The following is an 8,203-nucleotide window of genomic DNA, read 5'->3' on the forward strand; positions in this document are numbered from 1 at the left end:
TGTAAAATAAATAAATAGTATTTGTGAAGTAAAGAACAGTATTTGGCGTTTGCGTAAGAATAAATTCCACTGTAAGCCAAGTTACTGTGTAAGAAAAATTCTGAAAACCAAGTTCTTCATATGTCAGGATATTTTGAAAAAATCCATGTTTATATGAGACTCTTAATTTTCATATTGAAACTTTCCTGAAAAAAGAAGTGGGCAAATTTTGGGGTATAACACATACTTTTCTAGACCATGTCTTCAAGTTTAAGAAGCACTATGCATTATAAAACAAGATCACAGAGCATGGAATGATCATTTAAGTAAATTTTTGCTCAAAAATAAGTTTCAGAAATGACAAGTTGATAAAACTCTTTTCATTAAGAAAACTGAGCATGTAATTTTTTTTAGTTCAAATCCATGTTGATATCTTCGTAGCTACTAACGAATCCTCGTGCAAGGAACTCTAAAAAATAATGCAGAATGAGTTCGAAATATCTATAGGGGAAGAACTAAAATACTTTCTATGACTTCAAATCCATCAAACAAAAGGAAAAACATTTATAAATAAAACTAAATACTACTAAAGAGATTTGAAATGGAGAAATTCAAAATAACAACAACCCCAATTTCAACCTCACGCTACCTAGACAAAGATAAAGACATAAATAAATTAAAAAGAGAAAATATCGAGATATGAAAGACAATCTTTTTTCCTTTATCTCATTTCGTCCTACCATAATTTTTTAATGTCATCAAAATAAAATTAAAAATGATTATAGTACCCAAACTATAATTGTATGCATGTTTTTAATTTTTGTTCCTAATTTTTATTGTATTTATCTTCTTCTAAAACTAAATTATTTAAGATGTTATATATAAAAAAATATTATTCATACGTGAGATTGCGACAAATGTTTTATGACAAATAAATTAATTCAATTAATTATATTTTAGATATTTTTAAAATAATTATAATAAGAAATATGAAAATATGAATTATAATTTTTCATAAAATAATACTTAAGACATTGACATATTTTATAAAATTATAACTAGTAAGATACCCGTACGAGATATTGCATAAAATGTATTTTGACACATGTAAATTTGAAGTGAGTTGACTTAATTATAAATGAACAATAATCCTATAAATTCAATAGTATAAATAATCATACAAAAAAAGAATCCATGAGATGGAAAAAAATGAAATTTTAACTTTTGAACATAATTTTTTTGTCTCAAATAAAAGTAATTGTGGATAAATTTAAATAGATATTGTGTTGATAATGACCCGTTGTTGAAAGTATTTGTGGGTAAATATTTTCGGTAATATATCGTATCCACAGGGATTGGTTAATATCACTGCCGTTCTATAGTTGTTTATTTTGAGTTAGGAAAATTGAGTTGGTTTGTTTTATGATTCTAATAATATCAAACGTAAACAATAAATTAAAAACGAGTAATGAACTGTTGTTAACGATTAGAGAAATATGTTGAACCTTAGGGTTCATCAACCTATTCCTATACAATTATCAATTAATTCACAATTGAACAATCTTTTGAATCATTATCTTCACTTATCCTCAAATAAGATTCCATGTCTGCAAATCAAATTAGATAACTTTTACCGGTATGAGATTCGATCTCTCCAAATATCAATATCGATAATAGTTATTAAGAACGATAATTATGAAAACCCAATCCCAATTCCATCTCTGCAAATTGGTATTGAATCAATATAGTAACCTAGGGCAAAAGTTAAGTCCTTTCTTTCGATCAAAGATTCAACGATAATTTAAGAATAAAGACAAGATTACTTATTGATAATGAATTCAAACAATTGTTCACAGGAATTAATTAATGGTATTGTATATTCATCGGTTAACTACTACCTTAGATTCAACACGAGGGGTTTAGCTCTCCATAGACATGAAGAACACACAAAGATTAATGGAAGAATTCATCTTCATCAAAGGAATGTCTTCGCTTGATAGAGAATTGGTCTTCAATTGATGATTGTGGCGGCACCTTCAGATTGCTCTCCTAATTTCGCTCTTCCCAAAAGTTCTTTTTCTCTTGGAAGCTAGGGCTTTTAAATAGAAGTTTCGGGCTTTTAACGCCGAGGCCGCGGCGCGGCATCGGACTGGCGCGACGCGCTTCAAAGCAGAGATATTTTCGCGGCGCGCTCTAGAAACTCACGCGGCGCGCCCTTAAACAGAGATATTTTCGCGGCGCCTTACAGGACTTCCGCGGCGCGCCCTTTGCAATTTCCATCTTTTTCTTCTGCCTTTGAGACTTCCAGCTCTCTTTCCTCCTCATGTTCTTCTCAAGCTTCAATTCAGCTCTAAACCTGTAACAATAACACCCACAAGTGATTCGATTTGCTTTACGCACGAACTAAACTTGTTCAGTTCAATTCTTAATAAAAACCTATGGATTTATCACATTTTGCATTGGTTTGGAGACTAAATTACTTCTATTAACACATGAATTTACCATTAATTTACTCCTAACAAACTCTCCCCAACTTAGAGTTTTGTTTGTCCCTAAACAAAATTACTTACCTCCAGCAAAGTTTACCGACAATCAAGTAACAAGTTTTTCAAAAAGTTTTTTTTTTCTCAAGTGGTTCAATCTAGTAACTAAGTCAAATACTCCTCTTCTACCTGCAAACTTAGAATATACACATGAAACAAACTTTGAAAGCAAATTACCTCCAGAAGTTCAAAACACTACACAATTGCTTGAACCAGCACTAATCACTCTCATCAGAAGATATGATGACTCAAAGAGGGGTTAAACACTCATCCACACAATTAAGTCAACAAAAATCCATATCATACGTTCACCAAATTGCTAGCATCAAGTACTGTGGAATCTGAGAATCAGAAGGTCTTTCTATGGTTGTAATGTGGTTTAGATTCAAAGAAAAGAAGATAATCAAGGGTTGTTCCTAATATAGGGAAGCATCCAATTCATAACTTATTTCTTTTTCTCTAAAACTCTAATTCCTTTACCTGTCCATCTTTTTTCATTCATTCGTAGCTTGATTCTTCTTTTTCACTTTTTTTCAACAATCGTTATATTCAAATGTTGTTACTTCTCTTTCTCTTTTTTTTTTCAAGCTACGACTTTTTTTTTCTTTCACCGATTACCATAAGTACTTACTCTTCTTTTGAATGTGACTCTCCCCAACTTGGAGATCAACCTGTATTCAGATTATATGAATGCTCCCCTACTTTCTAAAAAGGGTCACAGAGAGAACACATCACCAAATTTTATGGTTGATGATCCAGAACAAAACTTTTTATTGAAATCAAAACTCACCAGGTATTTTCCTTGGTGCATATTGTGATGCTTATCTTGACCTCAGGCTCAAAGAATGGTTAGCAAAAGATCACACTCTCACAGAAGAAATTAAGTTGCATGTTTAGAATAGGCTAAAAGAACTCTCAGATTCAAACAATTGCCTAAATCACTTTCACAGATTTCCACAGACGATGCAACAACCGGTTTAGCATGATACAAACACGTCAAAATAATTGATGGTCTCCTGCATATAGTAAACAATGGAAAGCTTTCCTCACATTGGTTAAGGCTAAGCTGATCCAACAAACAATGTACCATAAAGAACTTCTGACAGTATTTACTAACAACCTAAATTTCATGCACACATTAGGAGTTTGAGTTCAAAAATTCATACCTGCTTTGTTACTTTTATTGAAAAAGAAAGTGAAACTGAAAAAAATTTGAACATTCACTTACTACCATTTTCATACATGTTGCTTCATTGTTGATACTTCGCTTGAGATTCTCGTTTTGTTATGGGACTACTTACTCTAACTGGGAGCAAATAACAAACATAAAAGCATAAAATTGAAAAATGCAACAGAGTAAATCCACCCCCAAACTTGAACTAAACATTGACCTCAATGTTTCGCAACAAGCCCGAGAGGGTTGACTCACAGAGGGTATTGCAATATCCATTGCCTCTTCCTAGCTTTCACCAGAAAGATTCCCTTATTATTTCCTGAAATAAAAATAAACAAAACAAAATAAAACATTAGAAGTGTGGTTTGCCTCCTACGAAGCGCTTCGTTTAACGTCGCATGGCTCGAAGGTTCATGGTTGAATCATCAACCATTGTCTCGTTTTCTTGGCACTTTTCTCACCAATGTGAAGCCCCAAAAGTATTTCATGTTTGCTTGTTTGGTTTCTTCATCCTTAATTCTTACCACTTCAACTCGCGATCTCTCTTCTTTCATTTGTTTTTTCCTCTCCTCAAGAGAGATAACCTCCTTATCCGTTAATTTCTTCTTCTGTGAGAACCTATCCTTGATGAATTTGGCACATTTTGGCTTTAACTCTAAACCTTCTAAAAATGGGATGGTGATTTGCAAACTGCTAAACATTTCCATTGGTTGAAAGCAATGACTCTCCTTCCCTTCTTTATTAGGAACTTGTGAAGGAAGTAATTCCAATGAGAGTTTATGCTCATTTGCATTACTACTCTTCTTCAACTCTAAGTCCACCATCTTCTCTTTTGAAAAAGTTTCAACTTTTGAAGTTTCTAACTCATTCACAACTTCTTTAATTATATCCTCCTTTTTTGTTCCTTCGACTAACATATCATCCACTTTTTTAGGAGGTCTTGGATAAGGTAGCTTCATTGAGAGCTCATACTCAACTTCTATATTTTTCTTGATGTTTAGATACTCTATATTATCCTTTTCAACAACATCTTCCTTGTCAATATCATTGTTTTCAACTTCCTCATCAATCACTTTTACACTCTTTATAGAAGTAGCATTGCAAGTTTCTACGCAAGTCATAGGGTTTTGAAAAGTTGAGACTTGACTTACGTTTTGCTCGATGAAGAATTTGGTAAATTGAACATCTTGCGTTTCCTGGTTTTGTTGAACGGCTAAAGAGAATTGCATGAATTGATTCATGGTTTCCTCTAACTCAGTGGGTCCTCTTTGATAACCTTGGTTATAATGTGAAAGCCCTTGTTGTTGGTATTCATGGTTAGCCATATGGTATTCCATCGCATCTTCCGGTGTGTACCATCCGATATCATGAAACTCACTAACTTGAGGTGTGAACTGTGACAAACTTTGAAATAGATACTCCATTTGTTGAAAACGGATCTCGTTTTGAGCATGAATCGCGTCATTTATATTTGGGTCGAACATCCAGACAAACAAAAATCTACAAAACTAGCAACCAAGTGAAATAACAAGATAGAAATAATAATAATAAATCAAAAATCAAAATTAAAAGACTATTGCAATAAAAAAAATCTAAAATAAAGTAACTAACTAAAAAAATCTAAAATTAAGTGTGGTGTCGTTTTCTTTTACCTCCCCGTTTCACTTGGGAGGACGACACGCTATACCCTTCACGCGAAATTTGGAAGGAGGATGCGCCCGTGGTGGGAGGAATTTTGTTTCAGTTCTTCCTACGATATCACACGAACTTTCTTATTTGTCCTACGAGTAGGAAAGGGGAAAAAAGATCTCAACTAAACCCTAGGAGTTTGCTAAGTATGGGGATTTCACCTAGACTAGAAATTCTGGAGTCCGGGGGGTCGGTTATACATAGGGAAGTGTTTAAACACCCTACATATCTGTAGTACTCTACATGAACCTTCTCTGTGTCATTGTGATTGTGTTTATTGCTAATGATTGGGAAAGTTTCTCCTTTGTATTAGGAGAAGGAATTGAATTAATTAAAGAAAGACAGACAGACAAACAAACTGACTATTTTTGGTATTTTTATTAGCTCGCTGAGATTCCTTGTGAACCTCATGCCTACATATCCCTAGTGGAAGTCAGAGCTTAATGTAGTTCGGGGAACTAACTGGGGAAATTAATTATTTTTGGTGCCTTGCTTGAAGCTCAAGGTTGAAGCTTGAATTAAATCTCTGTTTACCATAAAGAGACATTAAATCATCTCTACAGAGAGGTATTTATACTATTCCACCACAAACATTTAAAAAGTGACAGAATAACTGAATTCATTTCATTCAAGAGGGGGCCTTACTTGTGTATGTGCAAGTATACCAGTCAAATGCCTCTTAAATGAAAGAAAGATGCTCATCCAAATTAGGGAAAGTTACCACATGTCTGGGTTTTACTGCCAGCTCATGCCTTTCAAAATCCTAAATGGGAGACTTGATTAAAATTGAAATGAAATGTAATGTTTGTTTGAATGTGGTAGAGTAGTAAAAATATCTCTCTATAGAGATAAGCTATGTCTATCTACTGTATAAAAGACTTGACTTTAGCTGGCTTGAATGAGGCCCAAGCTTGAGGCTTTTTTTTGATTGATTTATTAATTATTATTTGACTCTGGGAGATGACTCCACTGGGGATTAATTACAGGGTATTTTTGTGTTCTGTACAAAGCCCAGAATTGAGGCTGACTCTATTTGGAGAGTGTTTATTTGATGGATTTTTATTTGGTGTTCTGTACAAAGCCCAGAATTGAGGGTGACTCTACTTAGGGAGACTCTATTTGTGTGCCTTGTACTAAGCCCAAGATTGTGGCTAACTGCTGAGGATAAATGAATTTTTGAGACTATGAATGACTCTATTTTGGTGTGCCTTGTACAAAGCCCAAGGTTGTGGCTGACTCTAGCTAGGGAAAACATTATTTTCTACCTTGTACAAAGCCCAAGGTTGTGGCAGACTCTTAAATGAATTGAGTATGGATGACTCTATAGGAAAAGATCCTAGGTGTTAGGAATCTTTGACACATGAAAGTACGGTTTAAACTACCTTGTACAAAGCCCAAGGTTGTGGCTACTGAATGATGAAGAACTCACTGGGGAGACTCTATTATCTGCCTTGTACAGTGCCCAAGGTTGAGGCTGACTCTTGACAGGGGAGTTTTATTGTTTGGGTGCCTTGTATGAAGCCCAAGGTTGAGGCTAACTGTTTTTGTTGGTTTTGACTCTACTGGAGATTTTATTGATTAAAAGACTGTTTTTCTTTGGAAGCTAACCCTTTCCAGGGATTTTGACTCAGCTGGAGAACTCATTTGGTAAAAGACTGACTTTATCATGTTTTTTGGAGGCTGACCCTTTCCAGGGGTTTTGACTCTTTTTTTTGGGGAAATTATCTCCTAAGAGAATGAATCTTTATTTATTTATTAATTGACTTTGGAGGCTAACCCTTTCCAGGGGATTTTGTTGACATGAAAGAATGTGTGGAAGCTAACCCTTTCCAGGGATTTTGTTGACATGAAAGAATGTGTGGAAGCTAACCCTTTCCAAGGATTTTATTAAAATGAAGAAAATGTGTGGAAGCTAACCCTTTCCAGGGAATTTTATTGAAATGAAAGATTGGTTTTGGAGGCTAACCCTTTCCAGGGGTTTTATTGAAATGATTGGCAAAAAGATTATCTAGTGGAGACTTCTTGTTTAAAGCCCAAGATGAAGGCTGACTCATGATGAGGATGATCAAAACATGGATCCTAGACTCTGCTAAAGAAGATTGATGAAGATAAGGGTGACAGAGACTGTCCATGTCTCTCATTCCAAAATGTGTACTCAATGTAAAATTGAGACAAACTTAGCTTGTTTAAAGTCTGGTTTAAATTGGAAGAAACTCACCAGGGTAGGCTAAAAGGTGACTAAAGACCTGTTCCTATGTTTATAAGAAACCTGATGGGTCCTTGTATACAAGCTCAATAGGAAGCTGGAAATGCTTTTAAGAAGCCTGTGGGTCCTTGTACAAAGCCCAAGAGGAGGCTAATCGAGGGTCCTTGTTATAGCACAAGAGAAAGCTATGTGGTTTTGAACTTATTTTGGCTCTAAGCAAATGGGTAAGAGGTTTCACCGGGAATAATTCCTCTTTGGGTGGATGTGTCCTATTATTTTTGGATTCTAAGGTTTTTACCAAGATGTTTCACCGGGAATAATTCATCTTGGGGGTTTGAATTACAGATCTCTAATTAGGAAAGAGCCTTCACCGGGAAGACATTCTCAATCCTAGGTCATATTCCTATAATATATATAGTTTAACTGTCCTAGGGTTTACACTCAAACGTAGCTCTAAACTAATATATACACAGTTTATATTTGACAGTAATTTAAATAAAGACTGTAAATTGAAAGCTTGTAAAGCCTAACCTGGATGGAGTGGAGGCCTTTGAAGAAGTATGTACAGAGCCTCAACAGTATTTGGTGGATAACAGTTGAATATATATATGA

This window comes from Vicia villosa, unplaced genomic scaffold, assembly GCF_029867415.1.
Source record: "Vicia villosa cultivar HV-30 ecotype Madison, WI unplaced genomic scaffold, Vvil1.0 ctg.001217F_1_1, whole genome shotgun sequence".
Taxonomy (NCBI): Eukaryota; Viridiplantae; Streptophyta; class Magnoliopsida; order Fabales; family Fabaceae; genus Vicia; species Vicia villosa.